The 16,182-nt window shown below is 45.2% G+C and overlaps 1 protein-coding gene across 2 annotated transcripts in view; it reads left to right on the top strand.

Moving 5' to 3' along the window:
• mmp28 (matrix metallopeptidase 28) overlaps nucleotides 1–16,182 on the top strand; it is a 125,959-nt gene that overhangs the window by 48,624 nt on the left and 61,153 nt on the right. The gene's annotated exons all lie outside the window — the stretch shown is intronic.

Here is a 16,182-nt window from a genome sequence, read left to right as displayed (position 1 = left end):
GCATAGAATATTCAGGAGCGGTCCCCCGGAGAAGGGCGAACGTCCACGTGCCTTTATATTTTGCTGCCTGCGGTTCCCTATACGTCAGGCTATTCTCCAAGAGGCCAGGAAAGACCCTCCAAAAGTGGGTAATTATACCCTCAGATTCGACGTGGATTTCAGTGACTACACCGCCAGATGTCGCAGGGCCTTCTCTAAGGCTATGGGAGTTGCTCGGGAGAAGGGCATAGAAGTCTACCTGTTCAATTATCTAGCAGTCACTGTCAATATGTCAACTAGATCTCCCCATTGAAAGGGTGCAGGCGATCAACTGTTTATACCGGACCAAAGGAAACAATTCAGACTCTTGCTTGAACGTTATTTATTTAGGATATCCCATCCAAACGCTCCAATGTTCCACTGTCATTGACTAATAGCCACCAGATGGTCAATTTAGACAGCTCGTAGCTGGTAGCATTAGTCCTTAGTTAGCAGCATTTAGCATTTAGCAGCTTGGTAGTAGTAGTGGCATTTAGCCAGTTAGTAGTAGTATTTAGCCAGTAGAGTCGATACAGTCAGTAGCATTTTAGCAGCTGTCAGTGGTAACAGTTAGTAGCTGTCAGCATATAGCATCGGTCAGTAGATTATTTACCTATACAAAACAGGAAACAAAACGGCATCCATTAGCCACATGCGCTACATATATAAATGATAGTTATGAACAGAGTCAGTGCATACAAGAGATAATACAATGCAACGTACCGTTAGCCAGTTAGATCGCCCACAGGGCTTTTCTCATTACAGGCATATGGCTACGTGTGTCGCTTAAATAGTGCGTCAGAGACGCTGAATCAGCCTCACCTGTCCAAATCTCAGTCCCCAGGCATCCTACAGTTGCAGTAAACGCCCACTAGGTGGCACCAGATGATAAATAATACTTGTATAATAAGTGCCCCTATAATAATAATAATAATAATAATATCTCTGTAGGAAAGGCGCTGGATAATTCTCCACCTCCCACCTAGTATTCTGGCCGTAAGGGCTCAGAAAACTACCCAAACCATACAAATTGTTCTTATATTTAAAGGGAAACAAAAGAAAAGATACAACTCTCGTTCTATCTACAGTGGTAGCTCAACGGCGTCCGTGAAAACTACGTAAGTTATGTCGGCAACGGCGATTCTCGACGTCCTCAGTTGTGCCAGAAACAGGCAATCCACGACATCCTCAATCGTGCCAGAAACAGGCAATCCTCGGCGTCCTCAATTGCGCCAGAAACAGGCGACTTTCGACGTCCTTCTTTGTGCCAGAAACAGGCGACTTTCGACGTCCTTTGTGCCAGAAACAGGCGACTTTCGACGTCCTTCTTTGTGGCAGAAACAGGCGACTTTCGACGTCCTTGACTTGGTCATTGTTCCTCAATTGTGAAAGGGTTTCAGCAACGCCCTTGTGGTTGGCCCTGTGGACTTCTCCTTCCTGCCCAACCAGGCATAGTTCATCGGACGTGTTTTGGAGTTCCTTGCCAGTCACTGCATCCCATTTTGCAGGACCGGGCCTGCCTGGTGTGGGCTTCCTTGCACTTGAGGCCCCTTTTGAGGTACTTTTGGGCCAGTGTCTTTGGTCTCGCCTCCGTGGCGCTGTGCCTCCCACCTTGACCAGACCGGGTCTGCCTGGTGTAGGCTCCTTTCCACTCGGGGTCCCTCTTGGGGCGTTTTTGGACCAGTGTCTTTGGTTTGGCTTCTGTGGCGTTACGCCTCCCACCTTGACCAGACCAGGTCTGCCTGGTGTAGGCTCCTTTCCACTCGGGGTCCCTCTTGGGGCGTTTTTGGACCAGTGTCTTTGGTTTGGCTTCTGTGGCGTTACGCCTCCCACCTTGACCACACCGGGCCTGTCTGGTGTAGGCTCAACGCCATGCGTGGTCCCTCCTGAGGCTTTCTCCGTTCTCAGGAGTGCCGACTGTGAGATCCTATGGTCGTTAGGGAGTGATGCAGGTTGCTCCTTCGCACCAGGCGGGCGGCCACTCTCGGTCAGGTCTACCGCAAGGTGCTTCTTCACTTCGACGGCCTTCGTCCCCAGGGAGTGCGCGAAGTGGGTCAATGATTGGCGTGCCGTCAACTCTACCCCCTCAAAGAGGTCTGGATGCGCACCACTCACAGTCTTGCCCAGCGAGCCGTCCCACAGCACCAGATCGCCGACTCTCCCCACTCTTTGTGGGACTAAGCGACCTTCCCGGGCGCTGATGAGCAGGTCGATGGTCTCGGGCCGGGTCAGTTCTCCTGGCTGGACACGTGGGAAGAACAGCTCCAGCTGCTCAGAGTCCACCACTCGGTCCACCTTGGCAATGTCCTCAAGGCCATAGCAGAGCATCTCATGGCACCTTGAGGTCTCCTTCGGGGTCCATACCTTGATTGCCACCACATACCTCTTGATATCGACTGTGAGTGATATAGTTGGTGTCGGAGGCGAGGTCCATCAACGCTCCAACACAGTCTCCTCCTCTTGTTGTGACATCCATGAGCATCATGAGGACTGGGTATTCTTTCATGCCGCTTTTGTCCAACAGGCTCTTGCTGGCGCACACTTTGGAGGTTGTTTTGTTCGTGAAGGCCTTTTTGAATGCTTCCATTTGGAGCGCAAACCCAGCGATGACTTCCTCCTGCTTCTCTGTCAGGCCTTGGGGTCCTCTCCTAGCTCGTGGCTCCTCGGTTGCTTCACTCCTCCCTTGCGTCTTGGGGCAGAGGAGGAAATGATGCTCGACAGGGCCGTCCTCTTCCACACACTCTTCCTCATGGCAGAAGAATCTCTCCCTGCACCCGCTGTCAACCCCGTGATAATCAAGACATTTGGCACACATCCCTGCCTTTTTCACCTGGGCTCTCTTCTCCGTCAATGAAGCCTTCTTGAAGGCCGGGCAGAAGTAAAGTCTCCCTCCATGTGCTTTGTCTCCACACATGGTGCACGGGTCCCTCTGGGACTCCCTCCTGACATCACTCACTGTTGTTCTGGTAAATGACTGTCTTTCACTACCTCTGTCGCTCAGCATCTCACGCTGGGTTGGTCTATCGCCAGCGTGGGTGGTTCTGATCTCCAGCTGTGCTAGCCTCTCGAGGATCCTTTCCTGTCCTTTCAGGAATGACAAGAGCCTGTCGAAGTAGCTTTTGGGCGTGACGCCATTTGCGGGGTCACGCTCGTAGGAGATCCACTTCTCTCTCATGCCTATAGGCAGCTTCCTCTCTATGGCGGCGACAGTTAAGTGGTTCTTGATAACATCCTCCATTCCAAGGTCCTTCAGGTCATACAGTGCGGTTTCCACTGCCTGGACCAGGTCTATCATCGGCCTAGGCTGGCTGCTTCGCACTGCAGGCATTTCTTCCAGGTCCTTGAGGATCAGGCTTGCGGTCACGCTCCTGTCCCCAAAGCGGTTGTCTAGGAGCCTGAAGATGTCATCCGCGGTTCTGCAGCGATCCAGCCCAAGCTTCTTCCTCAGTGGCTCTTCCACACTGTCCAGTAGGTGATACAGTTTACACACTGGTAAACCTGAGGGTTCTGCCAGCGCCTGAAGGTCCTCCCAGTTATCCCGCCAGCGCCAATAGGTCCTTCTGTCCCCACAGAACTTGGGTAGATTGATGGCGGCAAGCTTGATCCTAGGTCGGGCCCCCTGGTGGTCTCTGTGGTGAGCGAGACCTTCCTGCGTTGCGCCCTCATCACCTAGTGACGTGGCGCGGTCACCTCGTGACTGAGGCGTGTCAGTGGGGTTGGCATGAATATAGATGGTGACGGATGAACTGAAACGGGGTTCCCTGCTGGGTTGTCTTACCCGTGGGGGTGATTGCCTTCCAACATGATGGAGAGGCCCACTTCCTGCGGTCCCTACTCCATACTGGAGATGGACGGCGTTGGAGGCCTCCTCATGGCTGCCGGGAGGCAAGGGAGGGCTTCCATAAGCGCCCTCTGCTTGACCGCTGTTACACTGGGGAGGTGAATGGGCATGAGCGACCGTCCCTTTATCGTCGGAGGACGGGGAGGGGTCAGCTTCAGTGGCATGTTGAGGAGCGTCCCTGGCGACGCCAGGTGGGCTGGTTACATCGCCATCCCTTTCAACGTCGTGTACCTTTTCCTCCTCTTCATCCTTGTCGTCCAGCTCAACGCCACCCTTTCCTCCAGGCTCTAGGAGGGTCGACCACCTGTCCATTAGTGCTGCTCTTTCCTCGTCTAGGTGCCTGTACCGCTTCCCCAATTCAGCTATGTTGGGAGTTGGAAGAAAGTATCTCCACTCTCTCACCATCTGTTCGAAGGCGTTGAGTCTCCTCTCCAATTTGTTCCCCTCCAACGCTCTTTTGTCTTTGGGTGCCCATTGGGTGCTGAGTCTCTTTGTCTCTTCCAAGGCCTCCTTGAACTCCACTTCAAGGGGGCCTAACTCTGGCTGAACAAAGCGGGACCATACCTCCGAGAAGATCTTCTTCTCCAGTGCCGTTTTCCTCTGCTTGCTTGCGTCTTTCTTTGCTGTGGCGTCGGCTATCACGGTAGCATGTGCGGCTCCGTCGGCCTCCTCCAATGCTCCAACATAGTCTCCCGTCGTGTCAACGAGCTTAGCAAACTCTACTTGAAGGGCTTTCTTGTCGTTGACCAGCTCCGCTGGCGATGCGGTGTCAACATTGTCAGCTACCTGGTTAGCTCTCCTTGTGAAAGCTGTTTGCGCCGCAGTACGCCTCTTCTTTAGCTCTTCCACATCTACACCCTCCATCTTGTCCCAGTCAGCCGTTGCCCCAACTGGAGCTTCTCTTGCGGCTGAGTCGCTGGTCGCAGGCAGTAGTAAACAATGAGGTTAACAGTCAGAAGCACAGTTCGTATAGTTGGCGTGTAGCAGAGTGATTACAATGACACTGCTCCAAGCAGGAGATAATGACGGGACCGTATAGTGGGTCAACGTAGTTTCGCTTCACTCACTTGAACCTGGTAATGGCCACAATGAGAGTGAGCAAATAGGATAGAGTAAATGAGCACCGTTTCAGCCTTTGGTTAATCCATTCATAGTATAGTTTACGGCGTCTGGAGCAACAACGTATTTACACCATTCAACACATCCAAGGCATAGGGGTGTCAATGATAATGTTCACAGCGTTTGGGGCAACAACGTAGTTGCTTGGTTCAACTCAGCCAAGGCATGGGTGTCAATGATAATGTTCACAGCGTTTGGAGCAACAACGTAGTTGCTTGGTTCAACACAGCCAAGGCATAGGGTGTCAATGATAATGTTCACAGCGTTTGGAGCAACAACGTAGTTGCTTGATTCAACACAGCCAAGGCATGGGTGTCAATGATAATGTTCACAGCGTTTGGAGCAACAAAGTAGTTGCTTGGTTCAACACAACCAAGGCATAGGGTGTCAATGATAATGTTCACAGCGTTTGGAGCAACACCGTAGTTGCTTGATTCAACACAGCCAAGGCATGGGTGTCAATGATAATGTTCACAGCGTTTGGAGCAACAAAGTAGTTGCTTGGTTCAACACAACCAAGGCATAGGGTGTCAATGATAATGTTCACAGCGTTTGGAGCAACAATGTAGTTGCTTAGTTCAACACAACCAAGGCATAGGGTGTCAATGATAATGTTCACAGCGTTTGGAGCAACAACGTAGTTGCTTGGTTCAACACAGCCAAGGCATGGGTGTCAATGATAATGTTCACAGCGTTTGGAGCAACAAAGTAGTTGCTTGGTTCAACACAACCAAGGCATAGGGTGTCAATGATAATGTTCACAGCGTTTGGAGCAACACCGTAGTTGCTTGATTCAACACAGCCAAGGCATGGGTGTCAATGATAATGTTCATTAGCTAGCATTGGTGGCCAGCAGTGTTAGCATTCTTTGGCTAGCAGCGTTAGCATTCGTGGCTAGCAACGTTAGCAGTCTTTGGCTAACAGCGTTAGCATTGGTGGCTAGCAGTATTAGCATTGGTTGGTTAATGGCTAGCATTAAGCATTGGCAGCTAGCAATGTTAGCAGTCTTTGGCTAACAGCGTTAGCATTGGTGGCTAGCAGTATTAGCATTGGTTGGCTAATAGCTAGCATTAAGCATTGGCAGCTAGCAATGTTAGCAGTCTTTGGCTAGCAACGTTAGCATTCGTGGCTAGCAATGTTAGCAGTCTTTGGCTAACAGCGTTAGCATTCGTGGCTAGCAGTATTAGCATTGGTTGGCTAATGGCTAGCGTTAAGCATTGGCAGCTAGCAGTGTCTTAGCAGTTAGCATTGGATGGAATTCGGCGACTCCACCACTTCAAGCAGTCATCATGTGGGCGGAATACGGCGATTCCAACCCAGTAAGCAGTCAACATCAACGTTATCACTTCCCTTGAGCTGACTGCGTCCTCTCGATGTGCCCCGTCGTGTGTATCCACTCCGTCCTGGTTCCACCTTGACATTGAGGGGTATCTCACGCGGGCACTTGCTTCTGCGTTCCGTCCGTCCCGTCTCATAGCGGGCACGTCGGTAAATAATTGTTCAATTATCTAGCAGTCACTGTCAATATGTCAACTAGATCTCCCCATTGAAAGGGTGCAGGCGATCAACTGTTTATACCGGACCAAAGGAAACAATTCAGACTCTTGCTTGAACGTTATTTATTTAGGATATCCCATCCAAACGCTCCAATGTTCCACTGTCATTGACTAATAGCCACCAGATGGTCAATTTAGACAGCTCGTAGCTGGTAGCATTAGTCCTTAGTTAGCAGCATTTAGCATTTAGCAGCTTGGTAGTAGTAGTGGCATTTAGCCAGTTAGTAGTAGTATTTAGCCAGTAGAGTCGATACAGTCAGTAGCATTTTAGCAGCTGTCAGTGGTAACAGTTAGTAGCTGTCAGCATATAGCATCGGTCAGTAGATTATTTACCTATACAAAACAGGAAACAAAACGGCATCCATTAGCCACATGCGCTACATATATAAATGATAGTTATGAACAGAGTCAGTGCATACAAGAGATAATACAATGCAACGTACCGTTAGCCAGTTAGATCGCCCACAGGGCTTTTCTCATTACAGGCATATGGCTACGTGTGTCGCTTAAATAGTGCGTCAGAGACGCTGAATCAGCCTCACCTGTCCAAATCTCAGTCCCCAGGCATCCTACAGTTGCAGTAAACGCCCACTAGGTGGCACCAGATGATAAATAATACTTGTATAATAAGTGCCCCTATAATAATAATAATAATAATAATATCTCTGTAGGAAAGGCGCTGGATAATTCTCCACTACCTATTATACCCTGCGACTCTGAAGATCAAGATGGGCCGCGGAGTTATCTCCTTCAACCGCCTGTTCACGTCGCTGTCCGAGGCGGAGAGTTTTCTTCGAAGCGGCACGGCAGCCCCCCGGGCCGAGGATGGAGAGCCGGCCCCGGCGGAGCAGGCAACGGGCACCGGGGAGTGACAGGCCTCGGAGCCTTGGTATGCTAAGCGCGAGCTATGCTAACTTTCCGGCTCTCCAAGCTAACACTAACGTTACCACTTGCCTACCGCGGCCTTTCGGACCAACAGAACGGTAACACTCAAGGTTTATCTTCGCTGTATATTTCCAGAAATGGGTATGCACACTGACTATTTTCAAGTATAATTCGCATTTGCCTTTTTATTGTCTGAACATTGAACTTCGCACTGAACTTCACATTGACTGTTATGCATATTGTCTTTTTTCAAGTTTGCACTTGGACGAACTGTGCTTCACAGGTTTCACTCAAACTAACTATGTTCTAACGTATCTGCCGGTCGAGGGGGATGGTCCTCTCTCGGCAGAGCTACCTACGTGAATCAGGATATAACAGGCCTTGAGCCCGATTAAACTAAGCTCGGGGCGTGCTCCTAGCTAACATGGCCGTTGCCACATGTCTACTATGACTTTTTTTCTCCAGCTGAATGATAACGCTCAAGGTTTGTATGCACTGTGTTATCTCAATGACGGGTATGCATGTTGCCCTTTTCTTCAAGTTTAACTCAGACGAGCTGTGTTTTAATACACCTGTTTTTATCGTCTGCACTTTGAACTTCGCATTGAACTCTGCATAGATTTCTTCTCTCAGTTGAGTGAAGTGGGTTCCTTTTTTCTAAATTGTTATAATATACCTTACAAGTTATTGGTATGGTTAAGATACATAATGTTGTTGTGGTTGCTGTGCTCGGTCAAGGGTGACCAACTGATGTTTGATCGATACCGGACAAGTATTCTGATGTGGGGGAGGGAATGAGGGATTGTGTTGTTTTTTGTTTTTCTTTCCAGTCGACTCGCTCTGTTTTATTTTTGTTTTCACGCTCACGCTCGGAACTCAATAGGAGTGGATATGTATCTATTATGGTGTACTACTCTAAACAAATTACATTCAGTCATACTGCAGCCTTTTTAGACTATGGCTCATTTGATCATATTGATCTGGAATACAGGGGGTCTCAATATACAGCATAAACGCACAAGTGTACTAAAGTGGATAAAAAGGAAGGAAGTAGACCTTGCTTTACTGAGTGAAACGCACCTTTTATTGGCGGATAACGCAAGACTGGCAAATACATTTTACCATAGCATAAGTTCTTCTTCTTTTAGCACCAAGGCCCGTGGGGTATAGCCATAATAGCGAAGCGAAATTTGAATATTAAACTGTTAGATGTGTGGTCTGATGCAGATGGTCGAATGACTATTGCTAAAATAGAATGTTCTAACTGGAAAATTGCGCTGATTTCTGCATACGCCCCTAATTTGTATGACGCTAACTTTTATGCTATACTCACTACAGCTATGTTGAAACTACCTGATTACTCATTAATAGTATGAGCTGATTTTAATGCAGTTTGGGATCCATTGATTGATAGGTCCAATCACGCTAAGACCTCTGATCAGAAGCAAGCTACCACAGCACTACAGGCCTGGTCTAAGGACACAGGGGTAATCGGTATGTGGCGATCGCTCAACCCATCTGCGAGAGATTACTCCTTCTTCTTGTCAAGACATAAGACCTTTTCCAGGATTGATTATGTTTTTTCTTCCCTGCGTCTATTTGATAGCTTTGATGTTGACTTATTGCCCATTGCACTTTCAGACCACAAAGGTATCCTCCTCAAGGGTTCACTCAGTAAAATAACATCCCGTGCCCCTAGATGGCGCTTTAACTCAAGAGTCAACACTACTGAAAAACGGAGAGTTTAACTTGCAATTTAAAGAGGAGCTCACTGAATTCCTGCAATTTAATGGTGGCTTGGTACAGGACCCCAGAATTCTATGGGATTCGGTTAAGGGTTTTATCAGAAGTAACACTATTCTCTTTGCATCTCCGCAAGGGACGTCTCTATAAGCTGGTGGAATTGGAAAAGCTTCATGCCACGTTGATCTCTTCATTGCAGCACAACTACTCTAGTCGACTGGAGCTTCAAATTAAGGTAGTGAAAAAAGAGATTAACTCTATTCTAAGACAACAATCTGAATTTCAGATGCACAGAACAAGACAGCACTACTACTTTCACGGCTCCAGGCCTAGCCACCTACTAGCTATGAAGATACGTGCCGGTGAGCAATTTGCAGATATCCCTTCCATCAAGAACCAACAGGGGGAAGTAACCACCAACCCCAAAAAGATGAATGATACATTTCGCTCTTTTTATTCCAACCTGTACAAGTCAGAGGTGGTCTTTGATCATACCCAGCTGGAGGATTTTCTTGATCAAATCAACCTACCACAGATCTCGGAAGATAGTGCTAAGCTGTTAGCTGCACCTATCATGCTAGTTGAACTTAGAGAGGCGATTGCGGATATGCAATGGGGCAAGGCTCCCGGATGGGACGGCATTCCACCGGAACTCTATCTCGCATTCTGGGATGTACTCTGTCCCTTATTACTCTCAATGATTTTACACTCAATCAAAGGGGGCAATTTTCCCAGAGACGTCAATATGGCGCTTATATCTGTTTTACTCAAGAAGGATAAGGACCCCACGGAATGTAGCAGCTACAGGCCCCTAAGTCTCCTCGGAGCCGACCTAAAGCTATATGCCAAGGTTCTAGCCACCGACTTCAAAAGCATATGACATCTCTAGTTCACCCTGATCAGACCGGCTTAATAAGAGGCCGTCTGGTTACTGACAACATCAGACGGTTACTGCACGTGATTGATGCCAGCAAAGATGTTGCAGTCCCTACAGCGGTCATGTCCTTAGACGCAATGAAGGCATTTGACAGATTGGAGTGGTCTTACTTGTGGGCAGTTCTTAGAAGGATGGGGTTGGCTTGGGCGGCTGGGTGGCGTAGCGGAGATTGCGCTTGTCACCAATGCAAGAGACTCCGGTATCGAATCCCAGTCTCAGCATTGCCTTCGGCTTGGGCCGGCCGTCGTACTGGCTCATTTGGCAGTCAGCGGGTGGAAGTCGATGGGTGGGGATTGGACATTGTGGACAGCGACCCCTACAGGTCGGATGGGAGACACGTGCACAGCAGAGATAGGAAGTGGCGAGGGTAGTGTGAGTAGGGATGGGTAACTTTCACATTTGAACCGATACCGGTACCGGTACCTGTGAATCGATACCGGTACCCAATGGTACCTTTTTTCTGTACTTTAGTCTCAAGAAATTTAATTTACCTACCTCAGTCGTAAAAAAAAGAAATCCAAACTTCAAATAACTACAATTTCGACAGTTTTCGGCTTGTCATTGCTCCGACTGCTTTGTTGTTGAATCAAGTCAAATCCTAGGTAAGCATATATTGTGCGTGTGAACGTTGACATGAAAAGAAAAAAGTTAAAAAAAAATAAAAAAGTTAAAAAATAAAAAATCGGTTTCTCACTTGATTCGATACTCGGTAGTACCGACGTGTTTCGGTTCGGTACCTCATAAGTACCGAATTCGGTACCCATCCCTAAGTGTGAGCCTCCCATGCGTTACACCTCGCCAATGAGAGTCCACGCTGGCAGGCGAAAAGACGTGACAGGCTGCCTCCTCGTGTGCCAGAGGGAACACGTGATGCAAGGCTTCTATCCTCTCTACAACCGACCAGTGGGGGGCATAGTCGAGCAACGTTCAAGACAGGGGAGGGGAGAATTGGATACACAAAATGAAAAAAAAAATAGAAAATAAGGAGAAAAAGTGGATTAAAAAAAAGAAAAAAGAAAGAAGGGTTGGGTGAGGGTTTCATTCATATGATCAAAGTTCTCTATACAGGATCTTAACGGGGAAGTTCTGCTCGCCACTCTTCTTTGTCTCGCGCTCTTCTAGACAGGGTTGTCCTCTTAGTCCCGGACTTTTCGCCTTATCCCTTGAACCTCTAGCTCAATACATAAGACAATCCCAAATTATATCTCCTGTTTCAATTCAGGGCACACATCACCATATCAGTTTATACGCAGATGATGTACTCCTGTTTATGCAGAATCCCTCTGTCTCTCTGCCTCATCTGCTCAGCGTGATAGATGAATTTGGCGGCCAAAATCTGCTTTTCTTCCACTTAACGAGCCTGCGAAGGCTACCATCCTACCTGCAAACATACTTATGGTGGAGCATTTTAAATGTATCAGGATTGAAATATTCCCCACTATTAGCCAGACGGTAAGGTTTAATTACTCCAGCTTGGGTGACAGGATTATGAAGGACTTCAACAGATGGTCCAAATAAAAAAAATCATTACAGGCCCGTGCGTCAATAATGAAAATGAATATTTACCCAGAATTAACTTTATCAGCTCCATGCTCCCGTTACCGCAATGCAAATTACGATTTGGCCCTCTTATCACACATGTGATCCAGACTTGGTGTGACACCCAGAAAGTGTGTACTAACCGCCATAAATGGCAAACGCATTCCCCTCTATTTAATAACAATTTACTCCTTATTGGACAACAACCTATTAGGTACCCTAGATGGGAAAAGAAAGGCATCCACACGTTGGGGAATATCTTCAATAACTCTGGTCTCCGCTCTTTCCAGGATCTATCCAACGGATATGATCTCCCCGGAACCTCCTTTTTCTTTTATTTACAAATAAGAGCAGCTGTGAAGGCTCATGGCGTTCCATGGGACGTTCCACTAGTCACTAGTGCATCACCGTTTTCACAAATTATTTTATGACAGAGACACCGAGAGGCTTAGTTTATGACTTTTATCGCCATTTACTTATGTCCTCGTATAAAGACCTCCCCCTGGATACGATTTGGAGAAAGGATGTCCCGGAGTTGGATATATATTTTGATTGGGATGCAGTCTGGGAAAATGTTCGGCTATCCTCACGCAACCCAGATCACCAACAGATTCATAAAAATGTTGTTCACAGGACTTATTTGACCCCTAGACGATTGAATCTAATGGGTCTCAAACCTGACTCTCGATGTACCTTGTCTCCAAACGGTGCCACAGGAACATTTATGCATATGTACTGGGAATGTCCTCCTATTGAGCTCTTTTGGGAAAATGTTACCTCTCAGATATTTTCTCTCTGACCATACCTGTTCTTCCTTCTGTATTGTTATTGAATGATGTCTCTCAATTACCGACCTCTACACATGTGAAAAGACTCATTTTAGCCGACCTCACAGACGCCAAAAAGCTGATTGCCACACGTTGGATTCACCCAGACAAACTCTGCCCGAAGGTATGGATTCTCACCTATCTTGATGTGATATATCTGGAGATATCCACTGCACGTGTTATAGGTGTTAATGAATCCAATATTGTAATTTGGTTGGCTGCGGTGGAAAAGTTAAAAGAGCGCATATAAATTTGATAATTTTGATTACTGAATAATATATTATGTATGTAACTCACGTTGAGGTCCTTGGGTGAGCGGGGGGGGGGGACGGACGAGCGAGAGTCCATGTATCTGTTTTTCCTTTATAATTATCTCTCATTTTAAGTCTGTTGGAAATGTTTTATTTTTATGTTATATGTCTTGTCATTATTATTATTATTATTGTTGTTGATGTCATGTGATTTGTGTCATGTCATAAAAAAGAAATTGAATACAATTTGATAAAAATAAAAAAAATAAAGGAAAAAGGTACATATTGTGCGTTATGTTATAGCCATACATAATATATTGTCGTATTTATGAAAATGTGCAATGTGTATGTATTACAAATAAGTAAAATGTAGGCGTGTTTACGAAAATATACAATGTGTATGTATTATAAATAAGTATATATATATTAACACATTGGGCGCCGGGCATTGTGCCCATCATTATACCCAGTCTGCCAGCACTGTAACCCTATGGAGATGTGTACCTTCTTTGCAGGCCTATAACTTTTTAAATATTATAGCTATATTGACATTACTATGGCCCATTCAACATCGATTATCTATCGTTCCGGATGTGGGAACGTTATATTTTTTCATTTATACATTGTTGTGTTAATACCTTCGAGAATATAAGTATGTTTTTAAGCTTTTCTGCTGTAATTCCAAAAACGCTAGTTATAGGCCCTGACGCATATGACAGATTATCGATCGGCGTTTCTTTCCTATACACGCTATATTAAAAAATTCAAATGTATATGATCGGTATACATTATGCTTCATCATGCGTGAAGGAAAGGGGGGGGGGGGGGCGTTTATAATTCCTTGATCGTCAGTAACGGCTTTATTTAGTATGGGTTGATATATTGATCAGACTGATTGCAAACAAGGAAATGGACAATCGGGCTGAAAATAACGTTAGTGTCCTCTTACCGCCGATGAGACTGGAGGAAAAAGATCCCAATTATTTGACGCCAATCTCCTAGATTAATTTCCGGTTTGTATGGCGCAATAAATGCCGAAATCATATTGATTATTGCGTTTCAAAAGCGATCCAAATGCACTTGAGTGTTTGTCTGGACCCACGTAACAAGATATGACTGCCGGAGGGATTTCCTCGATGCACCGACCGCCACTTCCGGTTTGACGTGAGTGTAACTCGCCCGACCATCCACCAGGCGGCGGAGGGAGGCTAGATGAATTATGAATGCCATGGCGAAAAAATGAAATATTGATCCCAAAAACGATTTACGCCGTTTATGGCGCACAATGTGTTAAGGCTGTCAAAGTTAACGCGATATTAACGCATAATTCTTTTAATGCCACAATTTTTTTAATGCACGATTAGCGTTTAAAAAAAGAATATATAGATATCTTTTTTGTTAGCATGTTTGTTTCCGACTCAAAGTGTGTGTGAGAGAGAGAGAGAAAGGATTCATTGATATGATTAAAGTATTATACAAAGACCCATCGGCCATGATTACAACAGGTATAATCACCTCCGAAATCTTTACGGTATCGCGCTCTTCCAGACAGGGTTGCCCTCTTAGTCCCGGACTATTCGCTTTATCATTAGAGCCTTTAGCACAATATATAAGACAATCCCAATCCATAGAACCAATTGCAATTAAGGGCACACAACATCATATTAGTTTATATGCGGACGACGTAATATTGTTCATGCAAAACCCTAACACCTCAATGCCTCATCTTCTCAAGTTGATTGATGACTTTGGCAATCTATCGGGATTTAGGATAAATTGGCCCAAGTTATCAATTAAGCAATGCGAATTGAAATTTGGCCCCCTTATTACACATGTGATCCGGATATGGCGTGAAACACAAAAGAAATATTCTAACCAACATAAATGGCATAGCCATACTCCCCTATTCAATAACAATGCACTCCTTATTGGAAAACAACCTATAAGATACCCCAAATGGGAAAAGCAGGGCATACACACATTGGGAGATGTTTTCAACAAACAGGGTTTTTGTAGCTATCAAGATATACATAAAAAGTTTAACCTCACCAGTTTCACATATTATTTTTACACACAGTTATTGGATTGTTTGAAGGCTCATGGAGTCCCATTAAGGATACCAATTGAGCACCACAGATATCACAAATTCTTCTATTCTTCTATTCTATCTGATTTTTATCATCACTTACTAACATCTTCGTATGGAATCCTCCCCCTAGACTCAGTCTGGAGGAGGGATATACCAGACTTGGAAATAGATTTTGATTGGCAAGAAGTCTGGGCAAACGTTCGAATTGCGTCACGTAACCCGGACCATCAACAAATTAATCTTAATTATATTCATAGGACATACCTGACTCCTATAAGATTGAACAGAATGGGACTTAAACAAGACTCCCTATGTTCCTTATGTACAAAAGGGGATGAGGGTACATTCATGCACATGTATTGGGATTGCCCACCGGTTAAGATATTTTGGAAAGAAGTGTCCCAGCAATTATCAGTATTCTTATCTCTGAACATACCTGTACATCCCTCTGTAATGCTGTTGAATGATGTATTTCAGTTTGCAGCCCCTATATAGATAAAGAGACTAGTTTTATCTGGTCTCACAGCTGCTAAAAAGCTGATAGCATCACGATGGATTCAACCGGAAAAAATTTGCCGAAAGGTATGGGTTCTTACTTATCTCGATGTGATTTATCTAGAAATATCTACAGCAAGAATTTTAGGTGTCAGTGAAACCAACATTGTAATCTGGTTAGAAGTGGTTGAGAGAATAAAAGCTAGCATATGAAGTGTAGTGCCTGATTAGAAACGAAAGAAAATGGATGGATTATCCAAGTGGGGGTCCGGGGGGGGGGGGGGGGGGTGAGCGAGCAAGAGCATGTATGTAGGGTATTAGTGTATTGGATGTTTACTGTTAATGCTTGTGAGTCTAATTTATTGTTATGTTTATGTTTAAAAAATTATAAAAAAATAAAATATAAAAAAAAGGGAGAGATTTTCTTTCCCCTATTATTTCATGCACACTATTCATTTTTTAAAATGATTAGTTATTAGTTATGAAAGTTATTTTGTGCATCACTCTGTTTTGAATTTGATGCAAATTTGCAATGCATGAGGGTCATCCTTTTGTGTTAAATGGCTTTGTTGACTCATGTTGATAAGAGTATTAAAACATGAAAAATATTTGTTTAAGGTAGATTTAGAAGATTTAGATATGCGATTAATTTGTTTAACTATGGACAATCATGCAATTAATCAGATTAAATATTTTAATCGATTGACAGCCTTAATATATATATATATATATTATATATATTACATATTCAAAAACCTTTTCAGAAAAAACCCAGGACACTTGCATGGGAAGCAGGTGCCAAGACACACTTTTCTGATAGCCTTGCCTAAACCATAACCTTAACCACACTGTTCGACTTTTGCCGATATGAAATGTAAATGG

Source organism: Notolepis coatsorum (assembly GCF_963971535.1).
Source record: "Notolepis coatsorum genome assembly, chromosome: 1".
NCBI lineage: Eukaryota > Metazoa > Chordata > Actinopteri > Aulopiformes > Paralepididae > Notolepis > Notolepis coatsorum.
The sequence above is the reverse complement of the archived record's forward strand: the minus strand, read 5'-3'. Positions and strand labels throughout refer to the sequence as shown.